This window comes from Typopeltis vanoorti, chromosome 20 (assembly GCF_054136105.1).
Source record: "Typopeltis vanoorti isolate ZY-2024b chromosome 20, IOZ_Tvanoo_1.0, whole genome shotgun sequence".
Classification (NCBI taxonomy): domain Eukaryota; kingdom Metazoa; phylum Arthropoda; class Arachnida; order Uropygi; family Thelyphonidae; genus Typopeltis; species Typopeltis vanoorti.
In genome coordinates, this window is record NC_143568.1 from 35,309,306 (window position 1) to 35,331,397 (window position 22,092).

The window sequence follows — 22,092 nt, forward strand, 5'->3', positions numbered from 1 at the left end:
CAAAATCACGAAAATAATTAATTTTTAAATATATATTTTAATTTCTTCTATAAAGATCCACCGACGCCTAGACCACCCCCAAATGCTTCTGATCCCACTATAGCCCCCCCCTAAAAGGCTTCAGCGCCCACTGGGGGCGGTACCGCCTACTTTGGAAACCTATGATCTAAAAGATCACCTGATTTTTGAAGAGGATCCCTGTACTTATTTAACGTGGTCACTGGTTTACCCTCTGTAGTAGTAGTCTTGTACATTACATTATTTGTTTTGCCAATGTCAGTGATCCTACTTATGTGGCTTTAATCAGAAGTCTTCTGTGGTTTTTGCCTATTTCTGAGTGGAACAAGTGCTGAGTGTCCTGTCCTAAAGTGATTCCGATCAGGAGTCAAGAGTTTAGCGACCTTTTTTGTGTCACTCAATGAGATTTATGGAGATATTTTAGATCACACCAAACATTTGGCAAGGAACCTGTTTAAGTTCGATGAACCTTCTCATTTCAATAAGTCCCAATGAAATTGTCTTGATCACTATATTCCATTTGATGTGTCAGTATGGCTTCTACTGAAGTGATCATGATCGGTGTCCATTGTTGATTGCTTGCGCTTGGAGTCGAACGATTCTTTGTGGCCGCTTGCTGAGCATGGTTTTTGGTTCAGTGGGTTGTTTCATGGAACTGGATGGATCCCGGGACTTTGTAGTTGTCGTCTAAAAAACCTCCGCTTAGTATCCTGGTGTGATCTAGATCATGGATTAGAATGACCCTTTCGATATCACTTGTTGAGGTCTAGTGTATGGAGACAATGCTTGTACTTATACAGAGAAATCGGTCTGGATAGAGATCCTTCTCATATTGATTTTGCATTCTGGGATACGGAGGCAACTGATGTAAAGTAAGAAAGTATGCGTGTACAACTAGACTAGGCATGAAGAAGTCACGTTTAAACGTCGTTTGCTTATGCTTGCGCAATGGATTAAAACAAGAATATAATTTCTTGTTAAGCGCAATGTAATATATTAATGCTTCTTAAATGTTATACAGAAATCGCGCTTATTTTTAACCTTGTATAGTTTACTTTCACTGTTCCGGTTATTGAACTTCAGGTTGCTTATGTGTGACACGAGGGAGCACTGGGTATTTCATAATTGACGTTCCTTTGAAGTTTATTCTCGAGGTAACGTGTGCCCCTTCCTCCTCTTTTGAGGTGTTAATTTTGTTTTGTAGTAATGTGATTTGTTTTTATATAACACACAGCCACTATTTTTCATTGCATTGGAAAATTTTAATGACGATCATTATTATATTAATGTCTGGCTGACACGAGATGCGATTCTTACGACTTGAAATGGACTTTAAAACGTGGTGTTTCATGTTCTAGTTTCACGCCCATCTATTAATCTTAAAGAAAACATGGTATGGACTATTATATTTGATATTTGATTTTTTTTTGATGGTCGACAAGATGTTTAGCCACAGTAGATATTTGAACTTAATTCGTCTTCGTTGAGGTTTAAATGCCCAACGAAAGGTAAGCTAATACTACATATTACAGTTGTGAATGGAGAGTTAAAATTCTAGGAAGTAGTATTGGATTCACATTAAACAAAACGTACGGCATTTCCGTGAAGGAAATGCCGTACTACGTTTTGTTCAGTGTGAATCCAATCCAAGAAGAGCTGCAAACCCTTCCAGTATTAGTACCTGTAAACAGGGAGGTAAATTTACACTGGGCTATTTATGTTCATCTTTCGCCTAAAGACATTCATAAATATCCATGCCCACAATAGGATTCAAATCCAAGAGATTTGAATCCTATTGGAGAGTTGGTATTATATTTATTCAGTGGACTGGCCAGCATGCGAATAGTGTTTTTTAATTATTATTACATGCTATTTTCATTTCACTGAATTATAATTGACACATTGAATTGTTTTTAGTTAACCACACAAAAATAACAATGTCAAGTAAAAATTTTTATTTTTTAAAAGATGCCTATTATTTAGAATGGTAAATGAAGTTCTACACATAATCAGTGAAAGGGTTTTATTAAACAGTATGTACATTTAAAAGTATATATTTGTAATAACAGTGCAAGTACAGTTGTAGATTTTGTTGTAATCCTTAATTAATAAAATAAAGTTAAATATTACTTTAAAAAAAATTAAAACCAGAGAGGCCATCTTAGTAAGTATCGAATCATCATTTGTGTGGGTGTGAGTTGCAACTTCCTATTCTGTATGTCTGTTATGCATTCAGCTTGATGCAGAGTAGTACTGTGGCTGATTTTCTTTGTTAGTACAAAATCCTCTTCTTTTGGATTTTTAATATCTGAGTAACTTGTATTGTACTTCATTAATTATATGTTGCACAACTTCATTGTTGCCTTTTACATTCTTATATCTGTCTGTTATCTCTCCACCATTATATTCAAGTGAAAGACCAAGGCTTCCTTTTAAACACCACATGCGTGCACACACAAAACAGTCATTGTGAGAGGAATAAAACCAGAGAGAGCCTTCTTGAGTTTTCAGGTTCATAGTCACTATAAAACTCCCACATGGTTTATCTTTTGGCATTGAACCTTCCAGTCAAGTTTGTAAATGAAGCTCTTATTTAATTGGGATGTACTGTGGGTGGCTGTGGTGGTGGAGGAAAGTTCAACTGTAATAGTGCAGAGAATACTATTTGTTTTGAAGTCTCTTCCAGTTCTTATATTTGTCAGCTTTTGTTTAACCTCCTTAATGTGTGTTATTTTGAACATTTTTTCCCACCATTAGAGACCAATTTCGTGCGAACGCTTGCAAAGGTAAATAGCCAAGACCCTTGGAATTTCCAGTTAATTTACTGGATGCAGCTTTATCTTCTGTTGATGGTTCTCAAATTTCTTTGATAGCAGTTCACTTCTTAAAACACCTAAATCATCCATAACTTTTTTTTAAATATGAAAAATATAACTTTTTTTAAATATGAAACATAACTTTTATATAAATATGAAATTTTTTTATAAATATTTTAAATGTTTTTTAAAAATTTTACCCATGAAAGGTTATAAATCTATTATACATTAGTACCATGAATGGGATAAAGATTACACAGTCCAGAAACCCTGCTCTAAAGACCAAATATATAGAACTTTTTTCAAGCTGCTTCAGGGGTCTCCATTGAGTAGGATAGTAGTCTCGCACTGGGCAATGAAATTCATCTCCCACCAATAGATATTTTCAAATATCCTTGCCAACAGTGGGATTCAGACTCGCAGTTTGTTATTCAAAGAGTGGGTACTCCATCTTCTTGACTTAATTGACTGGTAAAATTACTTGAAATTTGCAGCTTGGATCTTCTGTTTTGTAATTAGCAGGTATGAACCACACCTTTCTGCACATATCTATCTTCCTACATATCTACATCTTTTTCACATCTGTTACTTGCTAGACAATGTAATTCATCTACCACCACTCTAGAATATCTCCTGACTATATTAGGCAATTGGTATTTGAAGTCTACCTGGTTATATCTTATCATCTATAGACTTCCATTTCTTTAGCGCATTGCTAACTGTGGACTCAGATGCTTAACTGCTTTTTAATAGTACATACCTGCATTTTTCTTAAATGCTGTTTATCATTCTCCTCTGAAATGCTGCAAACTATTCTCTATATTCGTTAAAAATACAAGATTAAAAGGAATTCATAGCTAACTGCTAATCTTTGCAATTTGGTGGGATATCTTAAGACTATTTTGATAGGACATTGTGTAATTAAATATAGTTATCATTTTGATGTCCAGCATTTATCATAGTCCTCAAGCTAGAAACATGTCTATTCAATCCAGTCTGACCAACATTTTAAATGTTAGAAACCACAAATATATAAATTTCTACAACTGGAAATCTGTCTTGGCATCATTTGTATATTAGCACTATTTAGCCTTTAGGATCCTACCTGTCAGACATCATTAAATAACCAGGGACATAACTAATACATGGGTGTTCAATTCCTTTGCACATTCCCATATCACCCCCCCCCCTCCACACATGCCCTCGATGCTGCTGTATTACAGTTTTTGTGATCTTTCGTGTGGATTAATATAAAAAATTAAATAATATAAAAAAATACTTGTGGTATATCATCTCACAGCCTTATTAACATTAAGTTCAACACTGCACCTTTGCTTCAGTCACTTATTGTGTCACTTCTGTTTTATCACCTTCATTTAGGTGGTAGATGAATTTCATTGCCTGGGGTGATCTGCTTATTGGAGGCTTGAAGTGGCTTGGAAAAAGTTCCATGTTTGGTTTGTAATTTGGATGTCCAGACTACGTAAAAAAAATAAAAAATACAAAAAAATAAAAAATCCCACCTCGTAGTACAAAAATGTATTAAAGGTTTGCAAATGACATTTCGTGGGCGGGAGCAACATAAAAAAAAATCCTTCAAGATTTTCCACAAAATCAATCACCAATATGAAATGCATTCATAAAGTACTCATTAACCTCTCTTCCGGCCGAGGTGGATGAAATAGTGAGACCAACTTGCACTTCTTATCCATGTTATTCAATAGGTGTCACAGAATCGTATCCAGATTTATCCGGATGTATATATACATCCTGGCCATTTGGGGGTTAAATAATTTCACTGTTTTCTTTGCATTGGTCACTTTCTCTGTCACCAGGAATCCAAAATTTCCTTTAAATTCTTTGATTTCTGCTTCTTAATTGCACCATTTCTGCTAATACAAAGCACTTTCCTAGCCTGAATCATATATTACTCGCATATCTGTTGGTTATTCTCTTATACCTTTTGCTTAGCTTTCTGTTCTTCCCACCCCATTAAGTTCACTATTCATTCATTTTGCTCCTTCCTTAGCCAACTGCTGTGTTGTTGGCTAAGTAAGGAAGATCTGACTTTATTCCGTCTATCACTGATTTATTGGTTTGCTTTGCAGTCCATGGTATTCTTAGTAAGCATCTCCAAACCCATAATTCAAATGCATCTATCTTCCTTCTTTCACTCTTTCTCAGGGTCCAACTTTCACATCCATATAGCACCACAGGGAATACCATTGCTTTCATGATTCTGATTTTTGTTGTGAGGCTAATATCTTTAAAGATCTTGCTTAAATTTGTCATTGCTTTTTTTCCGAGTAATAATCAACTGCTGTGTATGTAGTTGTAATTGTTTATGTATTAGTTCTAATTTCAATGCTTTTGTCAGTTTCTCTTTCTCTCCACTCATAGCTGATTATTTCATATTAAAGTGTAGTAATAAGAAAGCTTTCCATTATTACCTACCCTATAGTTCCACACAACTTTTTTTTTTTTTTGACAAACTTTTCCCTGGTTGTTTAGTTTCCAAGACTACCTCATTACCACTCCTGCCAACAAGTGGTAAATTGGTAGTCATTCACAATTACATCCTCTGAGTATCACCAAATTCAAACATAATTATTCTTATGTTGCTATATAATGTGAGAAGTTATCCTACAGGACCACTAAAAGTCACTTGTTTCCAATCCATGTCTTTTACATGATCTTTCAATTTGTCTGAACATTTAAAAATGGTTATCTTTTACATTTCCAAACCTTAACAAGTCTGTGAGATACTCCTATTCATCTCAACCTAACAACTTGTTAGGTAGCTTCAAAACTACTATGTTTTGAAGTAATTTGAAGTAATTATGAATAATTGCTACCTCCACCCTGAGTGGATGGACTCCTCTTCTATCATTAACAATAACTGCTGCTCCTTATCCTCTTAGAAGATTCTATATCTGTTATTTATATTCACGTCTGTATGTTCTTGTGTAACCAGGTTGTATACATGCTAGTAATCTTTAGTCAAACTCACAATTCTTACAAATTTCACCTTTGTTTCTAATACTTCTTATATTAGCAGTTAGCATATAGACATAACAAATCATGCTTGTCATAACTTCCTTGTACTACATTATTTGTCTCCAATCTCATCTATATTCCCATGATGGGAATTGCATACTTTCTCATATATATTATTATTATTATTACGTAACACCTCCAGAGAGTCCAAGGACTCATCGAGGGAGGGCACACTACATCTTTCTCCACTCCACTACTTAATCCACCAACCAAACAGAACACCACTACCATCTACATACAATGGCATTTGCTGTCGACCTCTAGTATTTCTTGTCAAACATCATTAAATTAATTCTTAATAATTAAATGATTAATATTCATGTATCCTCATAGCTGATTTGCCTGTACACAGGATGAAAAATCTGATTTTTCTTTTGAAAGTCAAGGAAACTAGAATGTTTGAGGGGGGAATGCAGGTGAATATGGGTCTAGGCAACCTAAAGGTTAGTGAGTGGAAGAGTGATCACATGATGTAAAATGTAGCAACCTAGGTTAACTTTAGTGAGCTAAGTAACAATGTTTAAGAGAGATTGTGTGTTGGGGGGGGGGTATTGCAGTTTATGTATACCAAAACCAGATGTATTCGAAATAAGTTTGAGGAGTTTTCTGCATTGATTAACACTAACTGGCCAAAAGTTATTGGCATTAGTGAGATGTGGTTGACTGAGAATGATATAGGAATAGAATACAAAGGATATAGTGTCTTCAGAGAGGACAGAAGGAACAGCATGGGGTTTGCTAATGATAGCAGAGGAATTTAAACCAAAAAGAGTAGAAGTACATCACGGGAACAAGGATTTGGAGGGCAGTTCATGTGAAGCTGTCTGGTGTGAGATGGCCAACATGATTAAATATGTAATTGGTTGCTGCTATAATCCAGGGGGCATACGGGAGAATGTAGATTACATGATAAACAACGTTGATTAATTATGGGGATTTCAACAATGGAGACATAGGTTGGGAAGAGGAATAGTTACAGGCAGGGAATGAAATGAAATTTATACATCTGCTGATAGATAATAATCTGAGGCAACATCAAATGGAGGGGACACGTTCAAGAGTGCTGGATCTGATCATTACATCAGACAACTTAACACTAACCAATCTAGCTGTGCTTTCTCAGCTTGGTGAAAGTGATCATATAATCTTGACTCGGGAGATTGCTAGACATGCAAAATTTTCTGTGAAGGGATATATGTGTAATTATAAAGCATGTGATTATGACAAGTTGAATCAGCTTTTAGCAGATCCATGGGATAAGAGTTTGGAGGGGAAAGATGGTGGTGGTGGTGCATGTGAGGTGGTCAAGGGGTTTTTAAAGAAAGCAGTATCTAAATGTATACCTAGAGTCAGAAGGATAAATCAGGTAGGAGTTAGATTGATAAATGGTTTCATTAAGCAGGAGTTGCACACAAAGAAAAGGTTGTAGGAGGATTATTATAATAAAAAAAAAAAAAAAAAAAAAAGTAATCCGCATGCCCATGAGCAGAAGTGCAGACAGATGACTGGTATGGTAAGGAAGGCTAAAGCTAATTACAAGAGAAAGCTAGCTGATGAGGCCAAAAGAAATCTTAAGAGTTCTTTCACTATGTGGCAAGTAAAAGGAGGAATGACTATGGAGGGATGACATTAAAAAGTACTGTTGGTGGAGAAGTAACTGAACCGAACCAAATAGTTAAATTAATTAATGAGAGAGCATTTTGGAGGGATGTACCATCTATGTGATCACATTGCAATTCCAGATGTCACATTGATGGAGAATAGAGGTTGAAGAAATGGAGGTGTTTGAACACATCCATGGGATTATAGGGCATATTGGCCTGTGTATCACAAGAATGTGCAAGGGAATTATCAGCTCATATTTAATTTAAGCCTCATTACTGGGAAGGTGCCAGTGGAGTGAAAAGAGGTCAAAATAATCTTCATAGAGGGGACTTCAGGACAGAAGTATCAAATTATAGGCCAATCAGCATCTCAGGAGTGGTGATTAAGGTATTGGAAAAATTGGTGAAAGACCAAATTCAGGACTAGGTGGATAGGAATGTGATACTCTGTAAGGGACAACATGGTTTTATGAAGGGTACGTGTTGCCTTAGTAATTTGCTTACTTTTTATAATCAAGTAACAATGGAGTTAGGTAAGGGAAATGGCTACTCAGTGATATTGCAAGATTTTGCAAAAGCAGTTGATTCTACATAGAACCGTTGCATAAATTGGAGCAAATTGTGATTCGGATTAAGAGGTTGGCTGATGGGCAAATAGCAAAGATTGGTGTATAGAGGGGTTGAGTCCAGGAGAAGGCAAGTGATCAGCAGTGTACCACAGGGCTCAGTACTTGATCCTCTGTTGTATAATTTGTATATCAGTGATATGGGAAATGATTTGACAGAAAATATTTACTTGTTTGCTGATTCTAAACTGGGATGAGTAATGGTAAACGAACATGATGCAGAGATTCTGCAGGAAGACTTAGACTAGCAGTATGGGCTAAGATAAAAGTCTGCCAGTTTAATGTTGCCAAGTATAAGGTAATGGGAAGAGATCAGAAACTGTACTGTATTGATGAAACCAAGCTGTAGGAAACTGATGAGGACAGGGACTTGGGTGTGATTGTGGACAGGGCTGAAGTTTAGAAGGCATATTGTGAAGGTAACAAAACAGCACATGTGATTGTTAAAGAAGCAGAGGTTATGTTTTCCTATATAATGCTTTAATAAGGCCATCTGGACTTATTAAAGACATTTGTAAATTGAGTGAAGATATAGTGGGCTTTGTAAACAACCTGAATCTTGAAGTGAATGATGACGACCTCAGAGAAAGTATCCCTGAAAAGTTGACCAACGAATAATTGGTTGAACTAGAGATGTGCTGAAAAAGGAAGTGAAATGTCTGGGGAATGAGTTGAGAAGCATGAAAGTGATAAATGCAAAGTGAATCAATACTAAGTAGGAGTGAGCCAAAATTATTAGAATGATAGAAGAGGAGGAGAGAATAGAAACAGCAGAAGAGAAGGAAATGAGAAAAGTGTGAGGGAGTGCTGGAACTAGGGATAGAGAGACCTGGACAGCAGGTAAGTAGAAGAAGAAAGAAAGAGTTAGAGGAGAGATGCAGATGAGAAAGGAAGGAATAGAGTGGTAAGAGGTGTGATGTATGGAGACTCGATCCGTAATGTGCAAGATAGAATGGCTGAGGAGTGTTTGCCTGGAGGAACTATAGAAAGTGTGGCTATGGCAATTAAGCGGGGTGAAAGGGAGGATGAGATGATTATGATGATGGGCACGAATAACTTAAGAGGCAGTGTGAATCAGGTGGCATGAGATCTGAGGTTCATGCTTGAGGTTGTAAGGAAGAAGACTCAGAGAGAGAAGATAGTGTATGTTGCCCAGGTATGATAATGACAACCTGAGGAGAGGAGCATTAATAATGAATAGCATGATATCCAGAATGTGTCAAAAGAGAGGCTTGGAATACATGGATGCTTGGAGGACATTTGAGGACAGAAAGTAACTGTATGCGAGAGACCACTTGCATTTGAATGAGGAAGGATGTAGGCATCTGGAGAGATTTCTGTTCTCTGAATGAGTCCATGTGTCAATGCAGGGAAACTAGAATTATCAGGGTGGATGGTAGCAGGGTGGCCTCTTGTGGGAATAGGTGCTTGAGAGAAGTGGGATTATGTTGTGTAATGCTGAATCCAGTGGAGTCTGGAGGTGGGGGGGGATAATGATAGGTATAGAAACAGTGACATTCTATTCTTTATATTAATGCTAGGAATATCTGGAATAAAGGAGATGAATTGAGGGTGCTGATAGCATCAGCCTGTCCAAAGATTATTGGGATCTCTGAGATGTTGACAGAAAACGATATATTAACAGGAATAGAAGTAGCAGGGTACAGCATTTTTCGACAGGATAGGAAGGGAAAACGTGGCAGAGTACTGTTTATGATAAGTGATAACTTAACTCCTCTCAGAGTGGAGGATTTGGAGGGCATTTGCACTAATGGTTTTGAAAGCATATGGTGTGAGGTAGAGGTGGGCAAGACATATTTAGTGGGGTATTGCTACAAGCCAGGGAGCTTAGAGTGTGAGTAGCAGGAGATGTTTAGGCAGGTGAGCTTGGCAAGTGCATGACGAATGATTGCTATGGGAGATTTTAACTACAGCAGTATAAATTGGGAAGGAATACGAGGTTCAAGAGTTTTGGATTTGGTCATTGCATCAGAAGAGCTGATTATGACTGAGATGGCAGCTCTGCCCTCATTTGGAGAGAGTGACCATGTGGTTTTGACTTGGAAAATGAATAGTGCAGGGGTATCAAAGAGAAAGGAACATATGTGGAATTATAAGGCAGGTGATTATAATAGTTTTAGATATCAACTTGGGGCAGTTCCATAGAGGGAGAGAGGAATTGGAAGGGAAAGATATCATTTGTGCTCTGAAATCATAAAGGAATATTTATTAGCAGCAGTAGTAAGTTGTATACCACGGGTGAAGAAGAGGGCATAATTTGGTGTAAAGTGGATTACAAACAATATCAAACAGGAACTGCAGGTTAAAAAGAGGTTATTGAAGAGATATAAGGAGGGGGTGAGAGAGCTGATGCATGAATAATATAAGACTCAGGCCAGGAGAGTGACTGGTATGGTCAGGAAGGCAAAACTGGAATATGAGAAGAGATTGGCCTTGAGATCCAAAGAAAATTCTAAGGAATTTTTTAGTTATACAGCCAGTAGTAGGAGGAGAAATGATTGTGAAAGAATGCCATTGTTGGATAAAAATTGGAATAGAGTGAGTGATGCAGAGGACGTAGTACAGTTGTTCAATGAACACTTTATTGGGATATTTCATCCCTGAGAAGTAGGTTTTAACACTAGAGGGATAGGACAGGTTTAGAAGTGCAAGAGGAGTGTGTGTTTTAAATACTGAGTATTCTGGATGTCAATAAAGCAGTGAAACTGGATGGAATTTTTCTATGGGTTTGAGAGAATGTGCTAAAGAACTGACAGCTCCATTGACTTTTCAATGAAAGTCTGGCCAAGGGAAAGGTACTCAAGGAGGGTAAGATAGCACCATTGCATAAGGATGGTAGCAGACTGGAAGTGCCATATTATAGACCAGCTTTTGTTTCATCAATAGTTAAGATCTTGAAGAAATTTGTGAGAGACCAAAGACAGTATTGGGCAGATGTTATCTGTGAGAGTCAACATGGATTTGTTAAGAGGTGCTCTTGTTTCAGTAATATGATTGCCTTTTATAATAAAGTAACAAGGGTGGTTGATGAGGGAAAGGCATATTCTGCTTTTTTTTTCTTCTTTTTTTTTTGGATTTTACAAAGGCATTTCACTGGGTACCACATGATCAGTTGATATTTAAGTTGCAGCACATGGGTTTCAATGTTAGGTTAATGATCTGGATTCAGGAGTGGCTATCAAAGAGTTATGTATGGGAGGGGGGGGGCAATATGAAGGAGGCTAAAGGTTACAAGTGGGGTCTCATGGACTCAGTACTGGGACCTGTATTATTTAACCTTTATATCAATAAATTGTCAGTGGAATGCAGAGGATATTCAGTTGTTTGTGGATGATGCGAAGCTGGGAAAGGTTTTTAGTAATGGTGCAGATGTGATAGCCCTGCAAGAGGATTTGCATAAACTGGTAGATGGGCAAATAAATGAGGGTGTCAGTTTAATGCAGCAAAATGTAGAGTCTTGAAGTTTGGGATACATTGATGGTAGGATGCATACTCTGTTGGAGGAACTATACTGGAAGAAGTAGGGGAGGCAAGTGATATGGGGTGATGATTGATAAGAAATCTAAAATTCAGGAACATATTGCAAAGGTCGTTGCTGCAATACTGAGAAGGATGCCGACCTGCAGAGATAAGAGATGTCATTCCATTGTATAAAGCCCTAATCAGACCACACTTGGACTGTTTTTTTTTTTTTTTTCCAAATTTTGTCTCCAGGATTTGAAGGGAATAAACCTGTGGAAAGGTGCAGAGGCAGATAACAAAGATTGTATCAGGACTATAATGTTAGTTATGAAGACAGGCTAAGAGAATGTGGACTGCAGAGTTCAGTAGGTAGAAGGAGAGGTGATATGATTAAGACTTTGAAACTGTTGAGAGGTAGTAGTTACAGGGTTGAGGAGTTCTTTTGCTGGTGGAACATAAGGAAGAAGTGAGGACAAGGGGGGCTATCCCTGGAAGTTACAAAAGGAAGCTGTGTTCAAGAGGGTGAGGAATGGTTTCTTTGCATAGAGGGTGGTTGAACTGTGGAATGCATTGCCTTATAGTGGTAAGAGCACAAATGGTCAATGGGTTCAAGGAGTAGTATGATATACTTTGTTTTCTAGGATGGGTCTTTCATGAGGAGTCCTTTGACTCCATGGAGGCCTGAATCGTCATCATAATAAAAAAACTAATAATTTCTTTTGTGATCCAGTCTTGTTTTACCAACATGCTTCTTTCCATACTGAATTGTGTTCTTAATTTTTTGAATTTCCTTTGCATTCAATGTCCATGTTTCACATCCATATGTCAGTGTAACAAGAATACATTGGTTGGTTTAAAAAAAAACTCCTTTTCAGGCATAATGGTGATTGGCTGTTGAATATGGCTGTAATTTTCCACATGCTTTCTGTCCAAGCATTGTGTGTCAATTGTGCATCTTGATAATTAAGTGTATGAAAAGAAAAAAAAATTAACTGATATTGTTAATTCATGTATTACAATGTTTATGGAATAAGAACAACAAATTAAGCATATGACACATAGTTTACTAAGCATAAATTTATTGTAGAAGTAATGTATATAAAAATATGTGAAAAGTATATGATAATTTTTAATGAAAGTTTTATATAGCAAAATATCAAGTGATGTAGTGAAAAATGTCAATTTTATTATATAACTAAACTTATTTGCATACCAAATAAAGATGTAAAAATTTACTGAATATTATAATAAAATGTGTATAATCATCAAATTTCTGACATATACCCCCAGGGAAATGTACAGGATCTTACAATAGTACTACATGAGAAGTTACATCATTACTAATTTCCTATCAACAATTTTCCTCCAAATCAGCCTGTTATCTGCCAACATTCCAATATTATCAGATCTTATATTTCTGTCTTCTAAGGCTCTTTTTACCGTATCAATCCACCTATAATCTTGATGTTCCTCTGGATCTACCTCCCCCCAATTCTGTTTAAGTGGTCATACCACATGATATAAATATAATATAATTAATATATAGTTTATATTATTTTATATAATTATAATTATTATTAATTTATACTATATATATATATACACACACACACATATATACACACAAATATAATAATAAATAAACAAATAAAAAACATGGAAATTATAAATTTTTAATTGTACCACATCCATCAATGTTAATAAAGGTGCCAAGTATGCTATACTATCACAGATATTTCATTGTAGTCATTCATCAGATTAGAACTGACATCAGTAATTCACTCACACCCACAGGTGGGATTGATATAAAATAATTTTTCTGAAATGGCTTGTCTGTTGCATTCTTCTCTTCGATATTTCTGAAGCCTTCTAATTTCCTGTTCCATTTTTGTATGCTGAGCACTATTCATAAATACAACGTGTAGTATCTACTCATATCTGTATTTATTAATAGTGCTCTGTTTAATAATCCTGTTCACAACAAAAACCATGTGATATATGTTGATATCCTAGGAAGTGATGATGCTGTTTCACAATTTGGCTAAATGAGTACATAGAAGAAAAAATGAAAATTATCAAGTGAGGAGTAGCAAGGTTTTTTTTGCTTGTTAGGAAATAAATTATACCTAATAAGAAATTATATTCTTGTTTTTTATCCTTTATCTAAGCATCAGTAAACAAAACTGCATATATAATAACATTATGATTAGTCTCCCACTGATGAGGCGGCCCAGGACTAATATTCAGGGTGAGCTAGAGGGCACTTGTCAACGCATAAACATTCCATCACATTCGCGTTAATAGCCTAGGTCAGGGGTGATGAACCTTTTTATGTTCTCATGCCAAAAGTTTACAAATAGAGTTGCTTATGTGCCAGCATGTGCCAAAAATTTACAAATCAAGTTGCTGATGTGCCGGGCACGTCAGCAACTAATTAATATAAAATTAATTGCAGAATTTTATTGAGACAAGTTTAAAAATTAATATAGAATTTTATAATAATTTGACATACACATTGTCGTATACAAATCAATATTAACATATTATCAGTTTATTAATTTATCAATATCAATATATCAATGAGATTTTTGCTGTTGTACATTAGATGCCAAATGCTTTATATCAGGTTCATATTTTGTCACTTTTAGTAATACCATGTGGAATTAGATTCATCAGTCATTCTATTTCTTAAACTGTCTTTTATTATAAAATTCATTTAAAAAAATGACTCACAAGCATATGTAGAGGAGAAAATTGATAATATAGCCATCACTAGTTTTTTTTAAACAACAAATGGTTTCAGGAATGGCATTCCAAGTTCTCAATATTTCCTCTTCTGCATTCTTTTTAATTGCCCCCAATAATCGATCATTTTCCATTATTTCCAAGTCATTGCTAAAATCGACAAACTTTTGTTTCCATATAGAACTAGATTGAAAATCGATTAGTTGCATTTCAATATCTTCTAAATTCAGCCATTCGAAAATCTTCAAATTGAGTTTATCTGTTGATGTTGTGTCCGGATGCAAAATAAATTTTGATATCTCCGCAAATTGCCTGAACTGCATAAATCTTGAAGAGAATTCATTGATTATCGACTGAATAACTAGAAAACTCTTTTGTCAATTTAACTTGATCTGTTTTTTCATGGGATTCTAGTTCTGCAAAGACTTGTTTTGTATTTGGAGAATATAGGAAGGTATTGGAAATGACATCACGATTAAAAATTGGTAATTTAGCTTCGCATGCTTTGATTAAATCAAACATGACAATAATTGTCTTGTTAACACCTTGCAGTTTAACATTTAATTCATTTAAATGTAAACACAAATCAGTAAAAAACATTAATTTCGAAAGCCATTCGACATCCATTAATTGATTGTATTTTTGAATGATTTTCTCATTATGTAAAAAAAAGTCTGACTTCATCTAAACGCTCAACAAATCTTTGAAGAACTTTCCCACGACTTAACCATCGGACATTATTGTACATAAGTAAACCATTGTACACAGAGTTTACCTCACTTAATAATTCTATAAATTTTTGTTTATTTAAAGTGTGTGCCGATATAATTGACCAATTTTGTTACAATGCTCATAATATCTTCCAGTGGCTTGAAACTAGCCTTTGCGCATAAAATCTGCTGATGTATAATACAATGAAAACCCAGAACTGAATGTCCAATATATTTGGTAAATAAATTGATGAACCCATTTTCCTCTCTAGTCATACTGCGAGCACCATCAGTAGTTACTGATACAATTTTGGAGGGATCTATATCTCTTTCAGCAAGTGCATTTACTTACAACTGCATTGCAAATATCTATTCCTTTTGTTGTTGCTGCTAATGATGTTAAACTTATCAATTCTTCTTTGATGTTATTCCCAACACAAAGAATAAAAATTGCTAAACGAGCTGATCCAGTTAAGTCAGTACTCTCATCAAGACAAAGAGAAATTAAACCAGAAGATTTTATATCTGTTTTTTGCTGATGAGTTATATTTTTAGCCATTTCTATCTATGATTCTATCTTTCACCATGTTTCTAGCAAAAGGCATATTTTTATTCTTTGAATAATTTTTTCCTTGTTTTCAAAATCTTCAAAGAGAACTGGTGCGCATTTTAACTATGCGTCTTTTAAATATTCCCCATCACTAAAAGGTTTCCCATGTTTAGCAATTACATCTGAGGCAAAAAAAACTAGCAGCAGTTATATTTGAATGACTGCCGATAAATTTCATTAGGGTTGTTGACCGGATATTCCTATTTTTAATTCCCCGAACAATAAATTCTTTCTGTTCGTCCTTGCTTTTCTCAAGGAGCGATTTGTGGTTTGTCTCATAATGCTGTTTTACTGACGACGTTCAGCTTCTGCACACAACTGTCCTGGAACATAAAACACATATTGCTTTATTGTCTTTATTAATCATGCCATACTCTTCAGTCCACCAGCTTTGGAACTCTGCTGCTTGACTGATAATTTTCATTTTTTATTTTCACCAGCCAAATGTTCAGTAGAACTGTAACAAAATAATTCACAACTTAAATCAAATACATTTTTTATAGTTTCAAAAAAATCGGCATTTTATTATATGCCTAAATTAAATTATCTTTATAATTCCCATTTACAGTAGCAAAAACAAAACAGTGCACATACGCAACAATAATGCACCTGCCGCTGCTTATTTCTGCCTACTAGCAGATGCGCGGTGCGAAATGCATAATGAACGCACGTGCGATTAGAAAAGGGAAAAGTCAGGGAATCCTAAGGATCAGTCGTTCTCAATTCTTTTTCTATAGACTGTATTTTTATTTATTCTTACTGTATTAGAGGGCTCAGTCCCAACAAACTTACTCGTAAATACCGTTCCCATTTTTTTAAAGTTCATACATTAAACTAACATAAGTATTAATATTATATAAATTAAGTGTATATTAAATCCAACATTATTTCGAAGCCGACTATAACCATAGAATTTTCGTGGGAAATTTGGCGAGTGTATTCCCATAAGATCTCTGGTCAAATTTCGCAAGAAATGTCTATAGTTTCTGTAGTCTGCTTTGAAATAATGTTGGATTTAATATCCACTTAATTTACATAATTTTGTATCGCCGATGTGAAGCCTTTTGGCTATTTATTTTAGTAAATAAGTATTAATAATTATGGCATAATCATAAAGAGTATTAATCAGTGGTGCACTCAGGATTTAATCTTGGAGGGGGCCGAGCGCTCAGGATTTAACCTTTGGGGGTGGGGGCCGAGTTGAGTAGACGTTTTGCGAATACACACTACACATCGCATACGACCTATAACTGAGCATCTGCAGTGATCGCTAATTCATAAGTAGCACACAACATAAATAAAAAAAATGAATTTTAATTAGGAAAAGATTTTTGGAAATTTTTCTAGTGTTTTTTCCTTTTCTTTGGGGGTGCCCAGGCCCCTTGCCCCCCCCCCCCCTCTGGGTGCGCCACTGGTATTAATACACTTAATGCATACAGTGTAGCATCTCGACAAATATAAAAGTACGCATTTAAATTAGTTATCAATCACAGAACCAATGCTACAATATTGTAGTTTCCTCAGGCCAACATCATTAAATTAACTTCTGATAAGTTTCATTGACATATCCCATTCTGATCACCAAAAATTTATAATGGAAAGACTTTTAATGGGATTATATTGATCAAGTGCATATAATAAACAATTAGTTTCACCAACTAAGGCTGTTGGCATCTTCAGGGTACATAACTGATGTAAGGCACTAAAAAGTAAAAAAACTGTCGCAAACTATAATCGACCGATTCCAATTATATTAAACAAAGAACAGAGCGCGTACAATACATGCATAGAGCGTGTATGATATCACTTGTTGTTATTTAGGAATGTTCTATAGTTGGCACTATAATTCAGTTCTGGCGAGTTGAAGGATCTGATAAGGGTCTTCCAGATCACGGGCATGATTAGTCCTTGGTTCCTGTTAAGGTTTTTTATACAGCAGGCAACTGTTGTGGCCTCCTTAAAAATTCGGGAGCAGAAGTCCTCCTCCATGTAAGGAATTGTGCTTCTATTCCACTCTATGGTATGGTTTGTTCTTGAGAAATGAAAAGCTAACCCCAATTTTTCTTCTCTGTTATTGAGATCACCTAATTGTTCTTTTTGCCTAATTTCAAGGCTCCTTGAAGTTTGGCCGATGTAATTCAAGCCGCATGAGCAGGGTATGTTATAAACTCCAGCATATTTGGAGAAAGGATGGCTATCTTTTGGAGATCTTAAGAATTGTCTAATCGTTTCTGTGAGTTTAAAGGCCACTCTTATTTTATGTGGTCTAAGGAGTCTAGCAATCTTATTGGAAACTGTCCCTAAGTATGGAATGACGATGGTAGAAATATAACGTATATCATCTTGTTGTCTTTGTCGGGGTTCAGAGAAAAGTATCTTGTGGACGAGTCTTTGAGGAAATCCATTCATGGTAAGGTTGGTGGATATCAGGGATAGTTCTTCCTGGAGGTCTTGTTGATCTGTTGTAAGGAGAGAGAGGCATGGTTCTTCAACATGTGTACAATACTAAGTTTCTGAGAAATGTGGTGGCAGGAAGTGAAATATAAATAACGTCCTGTATTGGTAGGTTTGCGGTAAACTGAGAGGTTGATACCACCATTTGGAAGCTTCTTAATTAAAGTGTCCAGAAATGATAATTGGTTATCTTTTTCAAATTCTAGAGTGACTTTCTTAACAAAATCAACTCTTTACACCACAGAATCAAATTCACTCTAGAACTAGAACTTGAAAAAGATAACTTTTCTCTTTGAAAAGATATATAGATGGTGCAGCAGGTCAAATTCTTAGCATTCTAGGAAGTTTGCTCAGAAGGCGAGGCACAGTGAGCTCTGAGACAATAGCACCTAGAGGCTGTGATTGGTTGTGTCAACCAATCCAGTTGAATGCTGTCATTTGTCATGAGGTGCTGTTTTTGTTTTCTGAGTTTCATCTGTTTTGTGTGCATGAAGTGTGAAATGACATGGTAGGCAAGCTTTTATATAGAATATAGACATATGGTATTGGTGTAGTTGTGGTTTGTTGTAGTTGGTGGACACAGAGATAGTTATAAAGTATGTGCTCTCCCTTGATAAGTCTTTGAACTCCCTGGAGGTGTCACGTAATAATTTTCAATAAATTTATAACTTTTTTTGACCATATTTACAATGGGAAACAGCATTGTAGTTGAAGGAGGTAAGCTTCGTCCTCCTCTTCCAAATTTTATACCCTTGAGTAATTAAAATATACCAACCAAATATATCATTCTCCTTCATTACAATTAATTGATAAATTAAAGTATTCAAAGTTATCCTGCAATTAATTGCATTAGACCAATTGAGATGAGCACTAATGTGTGTAAAAGTTTAAAACTTTCATACTTCGATAGAAATGCAATCATGCGGTCAAACTGACGTGAATGTTGTAGCACAGGTTGCATAAGCCACGACAGCACACTCAACCAAAATGGGCATGCGATGCCACTGGATGAGACCTCATTAAAAGTCAAAAGTAGCCTGAGTTTTGACCTTGTGCATCTCGACTTTCAACTTTATGCATTAAAGGAAAGTTACCTTTCCCTTAATGCACAACAGTATATGCATCTGAAAGGTGTACTTTATGTTATGGGATAGTGAGGCAATTGATGTGAAGCCTGCTGCTTCTATATACAAGACTAGTCATGAAGATACTTCATATTCAAACTTTGTTTTCTTACTCTTGGGTAAAGGATTAAACAAGAATATAATTTCTTTCCAGCTATCATATATGAGGGAGATAAACCAAACTAACTTAAACACTCCTTTTTGGCAACGACCAAATAATAATTACAAACTCTGAAGATAACTTACAGAAAGCTATTTTAGATCTAAATGAGATAGCCAAAGATTATGGTATGATAATATCAACAGAAAAATCAAAAACTATGGCCTTTAAAGGACAAGTTCCAGTAAGAACTAAAATAGTAATAGATAACAAGATCTTAGAACAGGTGAATTCATTTAACTACCTAGGATGTATGATCACATATGAAAAAGATATAAACCTAAAAATTACAAAATATTTAAAAATAACAGGTGTAATTAACTCTATATTTAAACCAAAAACCTAGTTCAAAAATAAACCAGACTAAAAGTATACAATACATTAGCCCTACTAGTTCTTATCGTATGGAGGTGAAATCTGGACAATAAAACAAAAAAGACAAAGATTTAACAGCAGAAATGAAGTTTATGAGAAAACTGCGAAGTATACTCTATTTGATCACAAAAGAAACGAAGAAATTATGAAAGAATTAAACCAAGAATCGGAAATAGAAAAAATTAAAAAATATAAACATAAATGGATGGAACATGTTCAAAGAATGAAAATAGAAAGATTACCAATACAAGCCTTAAAGTACAAGCCATTAGGGAAAAGAAAACCAGAACGTCCTCTTAAAAGATTCAATGATAACTTCTAAGGCCGGAACAGGCCATGCTAGGCCTAAATCCTTGATATTATTATTATTCAGGCCTCCATGGAGTCAAAAGACTCATCGTGGGAGGTCCCCCCTAAGAAACAGAAAATCTATCATACCACTCCTTAAACTCATCGACCGTTCTCACTCTCACCATTCCATCAGGCAATGCATTCCACGGTTCAACCACCCGCCACGCAAAGAAACCACTCCTCACCTTGCTCACAGTTTCCTTTCATAACTTCCAGCGATGGCCTCTTGTCATCACTCCTTCCTACTGTTCAACCAAGCGAAAGAACTCCCCAGTGTCAACCCTGTAGCCACCTCTCAACAGTTTAAAAGTCTCAATCATATCACCTCTCCTTCTATCCACCAAACTCTGCAGTCCACATTCCCTCAGCTGATACTCATAACTATCCTTGTACAGTCCTGAAACCATCTTTGTCATCTGTCTTTGTATCCTTTCCACAGTTAATTTATCCCTTTCAAATCCTGGGGACCAAATCTGAGAACAATAGTCTAAGTGTGGTCTGATCAGAGACTTATACAACGGAATGATAATCCTTTTATCAATGCAGGTCATTGTCCTTCTCATAATTGCAGCAATCCTCTGTGTTACCTTCACCACCTTTGCAATATGTCCTCTAAATTTCAGGTTTCTATCAATCATCAACCCCAGATCTCGTCTTCCCTACTTCCTCCAGTATAACTCCTCCCATAGAGAATGCAGCATCCCATCGATGTTTCCCAAACCTCAAGACCTTACATTTTGCTGCATTAAACTGACACCCCCATTCATTTGCCCATCTATCTAGCTTATTCAAATCCTCTTGCAGGGCTACCACATCTGCACTATTACTGATAATCCTTCCCAGCTTCGCATCATCCGCAAACAACTGAATATCCCCTTGCAATCCATTGGAAATGTTATTGATATAAAGGTGAAACAATATAGGTCCTAGTACTGAGCCCTATGGGACTCCACTTGTAACCCTCTGCCTCCTTGAAACTGCTCCACCATACACAACTCTCTGATACCTATCAGACAGCAATCCTGAATCCAGTTGACCAATCTGACATCCAGATCCATGTGCTGCAACTTAAATATCATCTTATCATGTGGCACTCTGTCAAATGCCTTTGCTAAGTCTAAGAAAATTGCAGTATATGTCTTTCCCTCATCTAATGTTCTAATAACTTTATTATAAACGGCTAGCATATTGCTAAAACAAGAGTGCCCTTTCACAAATCCATGTTGACTCTCACAGATAACATTACCCTCATCTGCCCAATGCTGTATATGGTCCCTCACTACTTTCTCCAAGATCTTAACTACTGATGACACACAGACTGGCCTATAATTAGACACTTCCAGTCTGTTAACACCCTTATGCAATGGCACTATCTTACCTTCCTTCCATTTTCTGGGCACCTTTCCTGCAGCCAGACTTTCATTGAAAAGCCAGGTTAAAGGCACTGTCAGTTCCCTAGCACATTATCTTAAAAGTCATGGTGAAATACCATCCAATCCCAAAGCTTTACTGACATCCAGAGTACTCAGTATCTGAAACACACTCTCCTCCTGTACCTGTAAACCTCAAATCAGCCCTATCCCTCTAGCATTAAAACTGACTCCTCTAGGATGAAATACTCCAATAAAGTGTTCATTGAACAATTCCACTATGTCCTCTGCATCAGTCACTCTATTCCCATTTTTATCCCACAATATCATTCTTCCACAGTCATTTCTCCTCCTACTGGCCACATAGCTAAAAAATTCCCTAGGATTTTCTTTGGATCTTAGGGCCAATCTCCTTTAATATTCCAGTTTCGCTTTCCTACCACAGTAGTCACTCTTCTGGCCTGTGTTTTTTATTCTTCATGCATATTCTCTTCACCTGTCTCCTTATATGCATGATGATGATAATTTCTTTCCAGGTATAATTTACTTTGAAATGTGATCTGTGAAACCAGATATCCATTTCTGCTGA

General features: G+C 36.0%; 1 protein-coding gene across 3 annotated transcripts in view; it reads left to right on the plus strand.

Annotated features, from left to right (window-relative positions):
• The first annotated feature begins 1,130 nt into the window (after positions 1 to 1,130).
• The window catches only part of Rab23 (RAS oncogene family member Rab23), a 163,013-nt gene continuing 142,051 nt past the window's right edge, over positions 1,131 to 22,092 (plus strand). Inside the window, exon 1 of one of the 3 annotated variants that reach the window (XM_090410805.1) lies at positions 1,131 to 1,172. The gene's annotated coding sequence lies outside the window, so the exon portion shown is untranslated. Of the gene's footprint in view, positions 1,173 to 1,210; positions 1,527 to 22,092 lie in introns of those variants that run through there. The other 2 variants (XM_090410803.1, XM_090410802.1) reach the window with 2 other exon arrangements.